Genomic DNA, 16,693 nt, shown 5'->3' on the forward strand with positions numbered 1-16,693 from the left:
TAATAACATGTGCAACACGACGGGTGCCACATGTGGAGCAGGATCTGCTTACCCTTCCGGAGCACCTGAGATCACCCCCAGTTTTTGGTGGGGTTCGTGTTGCTTAGTCTTTGGTTTTCTATGTTGTGTCTTGTGTACTATTATTTGTCTTGTTTGTCTTTTATTTTTTAGCCATGGCGTTGTCAGTTTATTTTCGATCTATGAGTTTGACTGTCCCTCTGGTATCTTTCGCTCCTCTTTTACACAATATTGATGTACATTTGGTAAGATGCATATAAACTGTTTATCCATAAAGCTGTATATAAAATGTACATCTGTTGAAATGCCTATAAATTGCACATCCGTGCAAATGTACATAAACTGTATATCTTTTAAGATGTATGTACGTCTTAACAAATGTACAGCTATTAATTAAGCATCTTTAAAGATGTACATATTATAAACATTTTAACAGACACACAGTCAGTTTATACGTAGCTCAACAGATATACAGTTTACATATTTATAAATGGACAATCTATATACTTCTTAACAGATGTACATCAAGATGACTTGTACTTATGCAGCTGTGTGTTACATGGTTTATGAGATGATGATCGATTGGTGTCTGAGACGGTCTTCTGAAATTGGGGAAATGAATACCAATATTATCCCACATTTTGTGACTGAAACAAGAAGAGCTTTATATAGTTTTTGTTTACGTTTTTTTAATTGTTTTGTGTGTTGTGTTTGCTGCTGTTTTCTTTAGGAACGAGTTACTGCTACTTTTTGCAATGTTGTTCAATACTTATCATGCTTATAGGGATTTTAAAAAAAATTTATCAGAAGATAAAAAATGAACGTACTTCGTTTTGAGGGAGGTCAAAACATTAGTCACATCCCTTTGGTATTGGCTCCTACGGTTATGTTTATATTCTAACGCTTCACTGATTATACGTGAACTGGTTTAAACTATCTTAACAGCTAGTGAGCGAATAACACAGTGTGTGTGAGTAAACGACAGGTATTGGGCGAATAAAAACAGTGAGTGAGTGAGTGAACTGAATAGTGCGCGAGCGGAGAAGAGAGTGTGTGTTTGTGAGTGACCGAGAGCGTGTGTATTGGAAAGTGAACGAGAGAGCGAGAAATTATGAGTGTTTGTGCTTGAGCAAGTGAATGAGAGGGGTTGTGAGCAAATGTGAATGAGTGGGAAATAATGTTACATATCAGTTTAATGACTATTTCGAGGACCTGCCCCCTAGGTCATGGTCCAGTGACTTTGAATTAATTAACAATTTCCAATGCTAAGTTTTCTGCTTGAGTTAGTTTGATAGGATCTACTTGTGATAGATCAATGATATTTTGAATGCAGTCACATTATTATCTGTACATATCAGTTTGAAGATTATTTTGAGGCCCTGCATCCTAGTTCATGGTCCAGTGACTTTGAATTAATTAGCAAGTTTCAATTTTAAGTTTTCTGCAAACGTTAGTTTGACAGGATCTACTTGTGATAGATCAATGATATTTTGTATGAAGTTGCATTACTATCAGTTCATATAAGTTTGACAACTATTTTGAAGCCCTGCCCCTAAGTAATGGTCCAGTGAGTTTAAATTAATTATCAATTTTCAAAGTTAAGTTTTCTGCTTAAGTCAGTTTGGTAAGAACTACTTTTGATAGATCAATGATACTTTGTATAAAGTTGCATTACTATCAGAACATATCAGTTGGATGACTTTTTTGAGGCACTTCCAACTAGATAATGGTACAGCGACTGAATGAATAAACCATTTTGCTGTCCATCAGATTGTCTTTTTCTGAATTATATGCCAATAGGCGAGACATATCTCTGTGTCACCAGTATATTTGAAAGTGAATGCGTACAATTCCATTTTATTTAACGTTAAACAGGTATATAAATACTCAGGCATAAATGATCATCTAACTGCAAGATTTGTTGTGCAATTAAATTTAGTATAAACGTTATGGTTATGAATCTGTTGTTCATCGGCAAAATTTCATTCATAAGGTTTGTCAGCTGCAAGTGAATTCCGTACATATATGTACAAGTAGGTTATAGCCACCATGGGAACAATAAATCCCCTGTAGGAAGCGCTATATATATCGATGTAAGTTAAATATTGCTATAACAGAGTACATTCACATTAAAACAATAACATTCATAGTGATATCGAAAGACAATTTAATTTGCGTTTATTATCATATAATGAAACATTATCCGAATAAGTAGAGCAACTCATCATAGATACTAGGATTACAATTAAGTATGAAATGTGTAGTTCAGTGGACAATCGATTGATGTTCCGATGAGTAACAATTATATACTGCTTATTTTGAAAATAATGTGCAAAAAATGTATGTAGCATAACTAATACAAGACTAAAGACTATATTCAAGTCACAAAATATCATCTCAGTCTTTTTATACAGCCTCCTCTATCTCGACGATGTCATCTGATATTTTCTAGCTAATAATAAGACGAAGAAGCTGGAATAGTCTTTCACATACTCAAAGCGTGGTGCTCTTATCAATACATTCTAAATCAGACTTGAAATGTCCCAATGTATCTATACATGCCGAACAGCCAAAGTATTCACCATCCTGAGTTTTTCTGTGCACAACAATAGAACCAGTGCTTATTTGGCGTTTGGCGTTCGTTTGGTATTGTGATGAATGTATAAATACGTCGTAACTTCTGATCGACTTGAAGTGTTAAACCAAGTAAGATATAAGAACATTGTTTTCAACAACCCAGGAACCTTAGCCTACAATTTTACTTTTTCATCGGAGAATACGATAAATAATAATCTCTCGTTTTTATTTTGGGCTTTCGTTTTAAAGGATTAAAAAATTTGTCAAATGCTTTCTCCGTGATTTTCATTTTGACAGCATTCAAACGACTGCTTTACTTTAAATCATTTAGTTTTCACTGTTGTAATAATCGATGAAATTTGTTTACATAATTATCTGCATGTAATTCATATAACTTTTTGATGAGAAACCTCAATAACCAATTGATGATCATTTAACTGTATGATCTGTTTAGCGTTTCTTGTTCATTGAGTTGACAAATTTCATTCACAGGATTTATGGTACACTGACGCTACATGACCTTGGAAAATTATAATATAATTGATTTAATTCAAGTTTACAGGAAAAACTACATATCTAGAGTATTGTATTAAACGAAAAAAGTATTTTGTATGTAAGAAATGAGTAATGTTTTGATGTAAGCAATTTTACAACTAAAGTAATTTTAATGTCTTCAGTGATGAGAAAACTCTGAATCACTCTTATAACAAAAAAGTTAAACCTAAATTCACATAACAAAAGTTCCTTCTTCCCGGATAAAGAGCAATAGAAATCAACTGGTGGATGAAGAAGGGAGCGTTTTCTCACAATCATACATACGTATGGCATGTTATGTAAACTGAAGTTTAGGGAGATAACAATTGTGACGAAAAGTTCTTAAAAATAAATGCATTTTGATTGAGATGAAGGAATATAAGTCATCTGATACTGAAAAATTTGGGTGCGCTGGTCAACTTTAATAGTTGATAAGATCGAATTGGGTTATATTTTGTTTCAATTCAGATCACGATTTTTTCAACTCGGGTAACAAAATAGAAGCAAAAATTGAAAGAATTCACAGCAATATGGATACAGAAAGTATTACAACGTTAAAAAATTCATTTGCTTTGTTTTCCATAAATAGTCGTATGACATTGACATCACGAAACATTTCTGAAAATAGTTCAGATTTTTTCTGGACAAAACTATACAACATAGATGTATTATAGGGAAAGACACCAAGAAAAATTGTTTGGCTCTCTGATTATTGACCATAATAATGTTTTTCCGTCGTGATAATTGTGCAGGTCTGAGACCGTTAGTCATTCTACAAATCATTTCTAACATTTGATTTTTTTTTCATTCAGAACGGAGCCACAAGTCAATCATTTAGTTGATAGTTCTAGTCTGAAAAGTACTTTATATGGGTAAACTGTTTGTGATGTAACTTCCTTTAAACGATTACTCCATAATCCCTTTGTAACTGATAAAGGGCACATTTCTACAACATCCGAGTTCTTTTGTTTTAGTTATAAGCAGTATAGATATACTATATAAATTTATGATCTGGTCCCTAAATGACATAGAACAACATTGTCAAATCATTACAACGATAAAATGAACAGGTTTATGTTCCGTCAGTTCTCGGCAGATGTTCAATTCTGCTTTTTGTTGCAGCAAAACTGTGAGTCAGATTGAAGGCTATGATATACATTAAACATTTTGTTAATCGGATTACGGAAACTGTTTCATATATATATATTCGGCTTACTTCCAGGTTAATCCAGTGATCAATTTCAGTGGTAGTTTTATACAATATAGTTTATTTTGAATGTCTCATACATTATACACAGTTTTCATTTATTCTCAATTTACAGAAAACAAATTATAAAATTTTATCTTCGAGTCATTGTGTAATGATGTGGTCTGAATTTATTTGTTGATCGTTATATAACCATGATTCCTTGTACATAATTGTTATATTTATTAAATTATTTATTTTCATACATGAATTTTAGAGTGACACCAGCGAATTCACATAACTATAATTGAACATTTAGTTATTTAAGGATCAAAGTACAAAAAAAGAATCGCCGGAGTACATTCACCCACAAACGAATTCAAGCATCAATAAACTCAAGTGAAATGCGTTTGATTCTTATAATACCTTTAACGATTTGATACTTCTAACCAGTGTAAATACCCGTTTTATATGTATATGGGTCATTTTCAAAAAATGTCGAATCTTGAAATTGCAAAATTGAATAAAAGTTACAAATTTAAACCACCCTTATCATAAGCAAATCAAAATAAACAATTCTTATGGAGCAACATATTGAAATATGAAATCTTGATAATGTCATACAAGAATATATTGAAACATTTTTTGATAGGCGGTGCAATATTTTGTCTCTCCTGTTACCACGTTCAAAAGAAATTTTGGGTTATTTAGGAAAGATTTCAGTTAAATATTAAGCTTGTTTTTCATTTCCAATAAGATGGTGTTCAAGAGTAAACACTTCTATATATTTTCATTCTGTGTAATCATAGATTATTTGTCAATTTTCCAGGATGTACTGGAAAATACCTCTAAAAAGTGGTTTTCAAAGGTTATAAAATAACCATCAGCAACGTAAGTAACGTACGTTAACGATATATCACCGTATTATGTTCTATCCTGTTACCTTTTTTGTCTATCCTGTTATCGATAGCAGTATTACATTTTGTTTATGCTTAATTGCAAAGATTAAGACGTTGTCACCTTCAAATAAGTTCCGTTATGTGTAAAATAATATATAATTATATATTTTTTAAAGACGTTTTAGTCAAATATTGTCTATCCTGTTATCGTAACCATAGAAACAGGATAGACATAACAGGATAGACAAATTTCTTCATTTATGAAAGTTGTTGTAAAATAACTACCCCCTTTGATGCAGTGATAATGTTTTTCTGCTGTGAGTTTGGTTTCCAACACGTAATTGCACCTTTTACAAGTCTAATATTGTTATAATCAATAGATTTATTGGTAACAGCATAGATATGATAAAAAGGTACCCACTAATTTTTGTCACTAAATGTCTTGAATTTTCTTTTCTCTATACTGTTATGCAAGAAACGTGCTGTGTCAAATTTTTAAGATGCTTTTGTACTTTGAAATGATCACTGAATGGTAGACACTGATGGACTCTGGCATTCACATCGCTGAAGGAGTAGAACAAATATAATGTCATAGCCATTAGAATTCTCTTTGAATACCTTGTAAAGTAATTTATGGATTCACTTGGAAATATGAAAGGAAGTAAGTGTATGATAAAAGTGAGTAAATGAGAGAGAAAGATATTAAATAAGTGGATGAGCGCGACAGACGCATCGTGTGAACGCGATATGTCAAATTGAGTGAGTGAACGAAGGAATGATGGTGACACTTTGATTGAACGAGTATGAGTGTGACTGAGTAAGTGAACATGGGAGAAACAGAATGTCAGCTTGTGAGAAAAGAAAAGAGTTCCCGAACAAGTGAACGAGAAAGGTTTAGTGAATAAGAGTGTGTGTGTCAGTGAGTGAACGAGAGAGTAAGTGAATAAGACAATATGATCGAACGAAAGACTGAGTGAAAGAGAATGCGAGCGAGCGAATAAGAGAGTATCAATCAGTGAGTGAATAAAAGAGTGTGACTGAAGATGACAGAAAGTGAACGAGCGAGTGAATAAGAGAGAGTGGGGGAATAAGAAATAGTAAGTGAAAGTGAGTGAACGAAAAATTGAGAGCGAGCGAATAAGACAGTTTGAGTGAAAGAGAGATTGCGCTAACAAAAGGCAATGAGAGGAAGAGATGGTGAACGAGAGACAGATAGATATATTTAGAGAATGATTCAATGTGAACGAGTGAAAACATGAGAGCGATTGAACTAATAGGGTTATTGGATGAAGCAGTGAGTAAGTAATTAAACGTAAGTGAGTGCACGAGAGGTAGAGAAATATGTTGAGAGAATAAACGAGAGACCGAGGGCGTTGCCCTCTATCTCCCTCTTCACGAGACATCGGATTTAACGTCCCCATTCAGACTGAATATTCTTCATTTACATCCCGATTAGTCAAGGTTTTACTGCCTGTCGTACTTGGAGACGAAGAGATGACCATTATCATATACCCTAGTTACCCCTTGGATAGTTCCCGAACACGTAGTCTATTGTGACACCGCCACATATGTATGTTAGGAACTTCGTCAGTGATTGTATTTAGTTTAACTCTGTAAGTATATTTGTAAAACTTGGTGACTAGTGCCTTGTATAAAAGAAGAGGATGTGGTATGATTGCCAATGAATCAACTCTCTACCTGAGAGACCATATGTGTAGTCTATATACAATTTATTCAACATTTGTCCAGACTCTGGGAGATTAAGAGATGAACATATATTGAATAGACACTTCATAATTGTGTTTATCTATTGGTATAATTCCTTTTGAGTAGCTGCCTACTGTTAATTCGTTTTTATAATGAAAGTCCACGTTGTTTAGTAAAGACAGATACATTTGGTGTCCTTTTTATGTTTGCTCTTTATATATTTTGAATTTTCACGATTTGGTATCAACATAGCTGACAGGAAACGAATTGTTGAAATGATTCTATGGTGTATCAATTTCATTACATGGTCTTGTAAATTTGTTGTACTATAAAATGTAAACAAGCTTACATGAACATTTTGACAGTATCTGATTGTGTATATTATTTTAGAGTTAATATATTCTATTTAAAGGTATTTTGGAAAGTCAATGCGTACAATTTCATTTTATTTAATGTGAAAAGGGTATATAAATCCGCTGGCATAGATGATCATCTAGCTGGATGATTTGGTATGCAATTAAATTGAGTATACACGTTGTGAATCATGTATTCATCGTCAAAACTTCATTCATAAGGTTTGTCAGCTACAAGTCAATTCTGTACATATGTGTGCATTACAGCCATCATGGGAAAAATTAAGTCCTCTGTAGCAAACGCTATATATATATATATATCACATTTATATATGTACATTTAGTGAGATGCATATAAAATGTTTATCCATAAAGCTGTATATAGAATGCACATCTGTTGAAATGCCTATAAACTGCACATCCGTGCAAATGTACATAAACTGTATATCTCTAAAGATGTATATACACAGTTAGTACATATCTTAACAAATGTACAGTTACTAATTAGGGATCTTAAAAGATGTACATATTATAAACCTCTTAACAGAAACACAGACAGTTTTTCAACAGATGTACAGTTTTCATATTTGCAAATGTACAGTTTATATGCATCTTAACAAATGTGCATCAAGGTTACTTGTACCATGGAAGTAATATTTAAAAGGAATAACAACGACTAATTATCATGTATTAACAGCATGCAGAGCTCTGTACTAAAGTCATATGATTTTATCCAATTATAGTCTCAGCGGCAAGACCCCTTTGGTTACTATCTGTGATACCGCGGTTTTAAAATGGCATCTGGAATTTCTTATCAGTCACGTGATTTTATCGAGTCCGGTAATTATAAAGCACCTGTGTGAAATCCGAGGTTTATAAATAAGAAGGTGGCGCTGTATCATATAAAACCTCTACCTTCAGAAAGAAGTCGTATGATGTAAAAAAAACTTGAAAAACGAACGAGAATTGTTCAACCTACAACATTTAGCAAGGAAAATTGTTTTAATTTAGCATACTTTTGCTTTTTACCGTTTGTTTTAAACTGTTCTAAAAGTATTTTCCGGTTAAAAGCGGATCCCGATTAAAACAGTTAAATACCGATGAATCGATCAGGTTTCACATGATGTTTTTAAAACAAAAAAATGTAGACAAATCTAGACATAGATTTTTTTACTGTTGAAATGTGCAAAGTTTATCGAGAAGTATTCTAAATTTATGTATATGTCATAAATGTCATTGATTACATTATTGAAACTGGACAGCTAAAATAGGGATAATATGGTCGTAAACATATATTTTTTTAAAAAGTGTTTATTGTGGAATACTTGTATTAATATAACAAGCTACAGCAAAAATTAAAACAAACCGACAAAATGAGCTTGACGCTATCTGTCTTACGGCAAATTAATTTTTACACGAATTAGTTTATGTATCAAGAACTATAAATTAAAGGATAGAACCTTTTAGAATTGTGAATATTTTAATTGACTAATACACGAAAGACTTAGATTATTCGTATTTAATAAAAGGGGGTCCAAACGTATTTTTTGTACAATCATCTTCTTAATTTACGGAAATGGCTTTTCAACTGTCTGTAAATATTAAAATTGAAAATGACCCAGCCTTGTTCTCCAGTTTCATATGTGATAGCTGTCGGTACTATTAAGATCGAACTAACCAGAAATAGGAAAATTGGACTAAAATAAAAATTGAACGAATGACTCTATTCGGTAGCGTACATCAACGGAATGTAACGAATGGACTATTCGAGTTACTTCGCACGTATATACGACAAAAACTTGTCTGTTCGTAGTTTTCCGTGAACACGAAAATGACCGAAAAGGGTCAGTGATTTGATCGATCACATGCGGAGAATCAACTTCCATGCCAGATATTAAACCAATTAACGAGTTATCGAAAGATGGGCGGTAACGCAGATGAAACCTTTGAAGTGACGACGTTGTTATTCCTTTTAAATATTACTTCCATGCTTGTACTAAAGTAGCTGCGTATTATATGGTTTATGATGAAGATCGATAGGTGTCTGAGGCGGTGTTCTGAGATGGGGGAAATGAATATCAGTATTATCCCACAGTTTGTGACTGAAACAAGAAGAGTTTTATAAAGCCTTTGTTAAGATTTTTAATTGTTTTGTGTTGTGTTTGTTGCTGTTTTCTTAAGAATGAGTTACTCTACCTTTTGCAGTGTTGTTCAATACTTATAATGCTTATAGGGATTTTTAAAAATATATATCCGAAGATAAAAAATGAACTGACATCCTTTTCAGGGAGGTCCAAACATAAGTCTTATCCCTTTGATCTTGCCTCCAAAGGTTATGTTTATATTCTAACGCTGCACTGATTACACGTGAACTGGTTTAAACTATCTTAACAGGTAGTGAGCGAATAAGACAGTATGTGTGAGTAAATGATAGGTATTGGGAGAATATAAATATTGAGTGAGTGGACAAGAGAGTTTGCGAGAGAGGAAGAGATCGTGTATTAGTGAGTGAACCAGAGAGTGTGTATTGGTAAGTAAATGAGAGAGTGAGCAAACATGAGTGTTTGTGTGTGAGTAAGTGAACGAGAGAGGATGGAGTGAATGAGAGTTAGTTGAAAATAAAAAAGTGTAAACGAATAAGAGAGTGTGAGCGAACTAGATAGTTGCAATGAACAAAGGAGATTGGGCGAACAAAAGACAGCGAGTGGTAGAGAACGTGAACGAGAGATAGAGAAAAATACATTGCATGAGTGAACGAGATAATATTTCAACGTGAATGAGTCAAAGAACGCGAGAGATTAAGCTAACAAAAGAGGGTAAGTGGAAGAATCAGAGAGAGAGAGAGAGAGAGAGAGAGAGAGAGAGAGAGAGAGAGAGAAGAGAGAGAGAGAGATTAATTGAATGTGAGTGAGTGAACGAAAGACAGATAGATATATTGAGTGTGTGAACGAGAGAGTGAAAAAACGCAAGTGTGTGTGATAGAGAGAGTAAGCGAAAAAAGATATTAGTAACTTAAGATATTTTAACACCGCCACATATGTATGTATATTCTTGCCTGGGTTTGGCTATACGTTCGATTGTTTATGGTTTTTATTTTGTCTTCATTTTTTTAATGAGGTTTGGATTTACAAACATTTTCGCCTCGAGCATCACTTTATTATAGTAAGGTGCATCGGGTGCAGTAAAATTTGTACAGTTAATGTTAAAACTAAGTTAGGAACTTCGTCAGTGGTTGTCTTTATTTTCTCTTTATAAGTATATGTATTGATAATACGATGGACTTGTGACTTTTGACTGATCATTTCATTTGTATAAAATGTATAAAAAGGAGAAGAGGTAGTATGATTGCTAATGAGTCAACTTTCCACCTTTTATTGTTTTTTGGTAGAATATATTTTTTCAACGTTAATATATATCCTATTTTGAGCTTTTTTGAAAGTCAATGCGTACAATTTCATTTTATTAAACGTGAAACAGGTATATTAATCCTCAGGCATAAATGATCATCTAACTGCATGATTTGTTGTGCAATTAAATTCAGTATAAACGTTAGGAATCCTTTATTCATTAGTAAAACTTCATTCATAAGGTTTGTCAGCTACAAGTCAATTCTGTACATATGTGTACATTATCTGAATCAGTAGATTAACTCATCATAGATACTAAGATTACAATTAAGTTGGGAATGTATAGTTCCGTGGATTGATGTTCCGATGAGTAACAATTATGTACTGCTTATTTTAAAAATAATGATAAATGTATGTAGCATAACTGATACAAGACTAAACACTATATAGAAGTCACAAAATATCATCTCGGTCCTTTTAGTAAGTTTCTACTACCTAGACGAGTCATAATGTTACTTTCTATCTAGTAATAAGACGACAAAGAAGGTTCTTTAACATACCTAAAGCTCTTTTAAATACATTCTAATTCAGACTTGGCATGTCTCAATGTATCTATACATGCCGAACAGCCAAAGTATGCACCATCCTGCGTTTTTCTATGCACAACAATAGAACCAGTGCTTATTTGGCTTCCGTTTGGTAGTGTGATGAATGTATAAATACGTCGTAACTTTTAATCGAACTTGAAGTGTTTAATCAAAGTGCTATTTTAGAACATTGTTTTCAACAACCCAGGAACCTTAGCCTAATACTTTACTTTTTTCATCGGAAAATACGTTAAATAAGCTCTCGTTTTAATTTTGGGCTTTCGTTTTAATTGATAAAGAATATTTGTCAATTCTTTCTCCGTCACTCTTATTGTGATAGCCTTCGAACGACTGCTTTACTTTAAAGCATTTAGTTTTCACTGTAGTAATAATCGATGAAATTTGTTAACATAATTATCTGCATGTAATTCGTATACGTTTTTGATGAGAAACCTCAATAACCAATTGGTGATCACCTAACTGAATGATCTGTTTAGCGTTTCTTGTTCATTGAGTTGACTAATTTCATTCACAGGATTTACGGTACAATGACCTACATGACCTTTGAAAATTAAAATATAATTCATTTTATTTGAATTTACGGGAAAAAGTTTAACTACATATTTAGAGTCTTGTATCAAACGAAAATAGTACTTTGTATGTGAGAAATTAGTAATGTTTTGATGTGAGCAATTTTACAACTAAAGCCATTTTAATGTCTACAGTGATGAGAAAACTCTGTAATAACTCTTATAACTAGTTTGTTAAACTTAAAACTAAAGTACAAAAATTCCTTCTTCCCTGATAGAGAGCAACAGAAGAAAATGGGCTCATGAAGTAGGATGCGTTTCTCTAACAATCATACATACGTATAGCATGTCTTGTAAACTGACGGTTTAGGGAGGTAACAATTGTGACTAAAAGTTCTTATAAATAAATGCATTTGGATTGAGATGAAGGATTATATCATCTGGTACTGGATTTAAGGGTTCATATTAAAAAAAAAGATTTGGATGCGCTGGTCAGCTTTAATATTTGATAACATCCAGTTGGTTATATTTTGTTTTCAATTTCAGATCACGATTTCCTAAACTCTGGTAACATAATAAAAGCAACAATTGAAGAATTCACAGCAATATGGATACAAAAAGTATAATAACCACAAAAAATGCATTTGCTTTGTTTTCCATAAATAGTCGTTTGACATTGAAATAACGAAATATTTCTAAAAATAGTTCAGATTTTTTTCTGGACAAAACTGTACAACATCGAAGTATGAAAGGGAAAGACACTTAAGAAAAATGGTTTATTTCTGTTTCACTCTCAGTGATTATTGACATATACATGTTTTTCCGTCGTGATATTGTGCAGGTCTGACACCGGTAGTATTTCTACAAATTTTACCAATATAAATTTTGGCGCTCTTGTTCTTGTGTGAAATTAGATCACTTTGTTCATCAAGAACGCAGCAATAAGTCAATCATTTAGTCGATAGTTCTAGTCTGGAAAAGTACTATATATGGCTAAAAAGTTTGTGTTTTAACTCCCTTTTAACTGTTACTCCACAATCCATAGTTTATGTGATAAAGGGCACATTTCTACAACATCAGAGTTCTTTTGTTTTATTTATAAACAGTATAAATATACTATTGAAAATTCATAATCCGGTTGAAAATTACATTAAACAACATTGTACGTTTGACAACCTATTACCACGATAAATTGAACGGGTTTATGTTCCGTCAGTTATTGGCAGATGTTCAACTTCTTATTGTTGCAGCAAAACTGTGAGTCTTATTGAAGGCTTTGTAAAACATTAAACATTTTGTTAATCGGACAACGGAAACTTTTTCAAATATATATATTTGGGTTATTTCTATGTAAATCCTGTGATAATTTTATCAGTGATAGTTTTATACAATAATTGAATTGATAGTGAATGTCTCATACATTCTACGCAGTATTAATTTATTCTGCAGTTTACAGGAAAAAAAACGAATTATAAAATTTTATCTTCGAGTCATTGTGTAATGCTGTGGTCGGATTTTTTTTGTTGATTGTTAAATAACCATGATTCCTTGTATATAATTGTTATATTTATTAAGTTATTTATTTTTATACATGAATTGTTGATTACCAATTTCAGAGTGACACCAATGATTTCACACAACTACAATTGAACATTAATTATTTTAGGATAAACAAACAAAGGTGAATCTCCAGAGTTTATTATTGTGTACACTGGAGCAATTCACCAGCACATGAATAAAAACATCGATAAAATCTGGTGTAATGCATGTAATCATTGAAATTCTTTACCTTTTAAATACTTTTTAACAGTATAAATGCCCGTTTTGTATGTGTATCGTAAATTCTAGTTTGTTATATATTGGTTACGATTGATTGATTGGTGTTAGCTTTACACCACCTCCAAATAAAATGACTATATTGCGACGAGGGCTAATTCAAGTATATTTTACTTTTGTTTACGAAAGAAATCTGATGAACACGATAAATTAAAAATAAACTGCCACAGAAATCACAACCGGATTAAAGGATTCCTAATTGCGTCATTCATTATCTGAAAAGGTTCGACAATACAGTAAGTAGGTTATGCAAAGTACACAATCTTGATGTACATTTAGTAAGATGCATGTAAACTGTTTATTCATAAAGCTGGATATAAAATGTACATCTGATGAAATGCCTACAAACTGCACATCCGTTCAAATGTTCATAAACTGTATATCTCTAAAGATGTATATACATCTTAACAAATGTACAGCTACTAATTAAGCATCTTAAAAGATGTTCATATTATAATCATCTTAACAGACACACAGTCAGTTTATACGCAGCTCAACAGATGTACATTTTACATATTAGCAAATGGACAGCCTATTTGCATCTTAACAGATGTATATCAAGATTACTTGTACTAAAGTAGCTGTGTATTATATGGTTGATGAGGTGAAGATCGATGGGTGTCTGAGACGGTCTTCTGAAATGGGGGAAATAAATATCAGTATTATTCCATATTTTGTGACTGAAACATGTGAAACAAGAAGAGCTTTATATAGTCTTTGTTTACGTTTTTTTTAATGGTTTTGTATATTGTGTTTGTTGCTGTTTTCTTAAGGGAGTACCCAACACTATACCCCCCCCCCCCACCCCAAAAAAAAACCTGTCGTTTAATTTTTCTTGTTTTTCTCTCATTGATAAACTAGGCCTAGCTAAACATCTTATAAAAATTTCAAAAGACTTGAACCATTACTTTAAAAGATTTGGCTACTCAAATATGGCATCTTTTACATGCTAATATCGGCCGAGCTTGGAAGTTTCAGCAAATATGGGTATAAGGGTATATATGTTAATATTTTTAACAATCAATCCTAAATTGACAATAGCATATTTTGTAGTGATAACTGATGCGAATTTTAGTTCACCGATACCTTTTACTTGTAAGGTTTTTATTCTGAATTTAAATTTTTGTCCGAACTAAAAAAGAGGGGTCTCAGATTCAGCCTCCAAAAATGACTATGATGGGTCAAGTATTTGAAGAAGATTTTTTTTTAAATGTGTCGTTTAATATTTTTAAAAAACTAACCATTTGTAGTGCTATATCAGTCTGTTATTCATGCAAAAATTTATAAAAATTTAACCACTAGATGTGTTTCTATTAAAGTTTAAAATATACCCCCACCCTCAATAAATAAGGGCAAGATCCATTCTGATAGTACATATGGGCCATAACTTTTTTGTCTTTTGATCTATGCCTTAGATATTTGGCATGTGGATGTATCATCGTGAGGCTAAGTGTCTTGTATCATGATGACCTTCACGTGACCTTCAAATCGACTATACAACAATATAGACACACTATAAATACGTGTAGTTCCATAAAATTTCAAAAAAGGCGAAGTGTACGTACTTAACTACTCCAAAGAATTTTTTTTTAATTTCACATACGGATTCTGCTTGTAAAAGTACACCAGAAACATGAGAAAATAAAATAAAAAAGGGGGTAACCGTTTTAATTTTTGAGATACGAGCTGTTGAAATTAACAGCATGAAACGCCAAAAATACAAAGGATACATAGGGAAAATGCAGATATTTTACATTATCAAGATTTTCTATTTTGGTGGTCCACAGATTTAAAAAAAAAAAAAGGATATACGATTCAAAAATGAACGACGAATCCATTGGTGCAAAGAACCAGGGCTCCTGAAAATTTGAACTAGGTGATAGAATAGAGCTGACCGTTCGAAATCCTCATGTATAATCAAGTTCGTTAAACATAGAATTTGATAGTATTCCTGCAGAGGTTATGAAAATTGGATACAATTGGTTTTTAGATTAAAACAAACCAGTCTTTAAAATCTTATCAAAATGTAAGAGTCTTAACTCATTTCACCTCTCATTCCACCTAATATCAAATTGCAGTTACAAGTGTCACATTATTTTTTTGGCCCCCTTATACTCTATTCAGTCATAATCTTGAATTGAGACTTGAGAAGAAAAACTTTACTTCAAAATTGCATTCACTACTTCGGAAAGATACACAAAAGCACTATAAAAGAAAACAAATTTCGATATCCCTTCGAAATAAGAGTTTGATAGAGCAGAAATAACATGTTTTCTTTTTATCATACAGGTGTAGTTTAAGTTTCAACCATGGTTATAAATTTTGATTTTACTTTCCCCAAAAATTGTGGACGGAATAGATGACACCTGTTTATTTTCTACACCTGTCAGGATAAAGTAGAAAACTGAAAGTTGAATGACATATTTTTTTCTTATTGAGATAAATGTTAGAGTGCTCAATTCTTAGTTTCTGTGTAAATGTTTTGTGGACTGAATCTGATGTTTTTTTTTGTTGTTGTTGACTTTGTTCCTCGACTTGTAAATGATGCACTAGTGGTCGATTATTCCATTGGTATCATCTTACGTTTATGAATATAAATCATGTCCTAAAATTTTCAAATGCATAAAAATTGAACATGCCAGCATTTTTCAACACACAAATTCACATGTCATATAGATATATAAATTATTCGTAACCTACAATTTTACGCTACTAAGTGTATTTCATTAAAACTACGGTTTTCAAAAAAAGGTATCGTGGAGTCAATTCTGGTTTGGTTTTAATCAATTTGGTACGAATAGAAGCAGAATTGTCATTGGTTTATTTATTTATTTAGTTATATTTTTATTGTTAAGCGTTTTTACTTTGTCATGTTTCTGTTGTCGTGTTGATATAAACACGAGTCGTATTGTGTACCCTCTCTACAACAAAAACGTGGAAATAGAGTCAGACTAACTATAACAGTAGGATACTCAGATTTCTGATTGGAGTCATTCTAAACAGAATGATAATTTCATAGCACAGGCATACTTTTTGGATTCGTTATAAGGACGCCATAGTAATTTCTCTTTCGTGAGCCCATTTTTCCTTTCTAGGAGTAAGGGAGGTCATTAAAACGT

The sequence above is a fragment of the Mytilus californianus genome, unplaced genomic scaffold (genome assembly GCF_021869535.1).
Source record: "Mytilus californianus isolate M0D057914Y unplaced genomic scaffold, xbMytCali1.0.p SCAF_5, whole genome shotgun sequence".
Taxonomy (NCBI): Eukaryota; Metazoa; Mollusca; class Bivalvia; order Mytilida; family Mytilidae; genus Mytilus; species Mytilus californianus.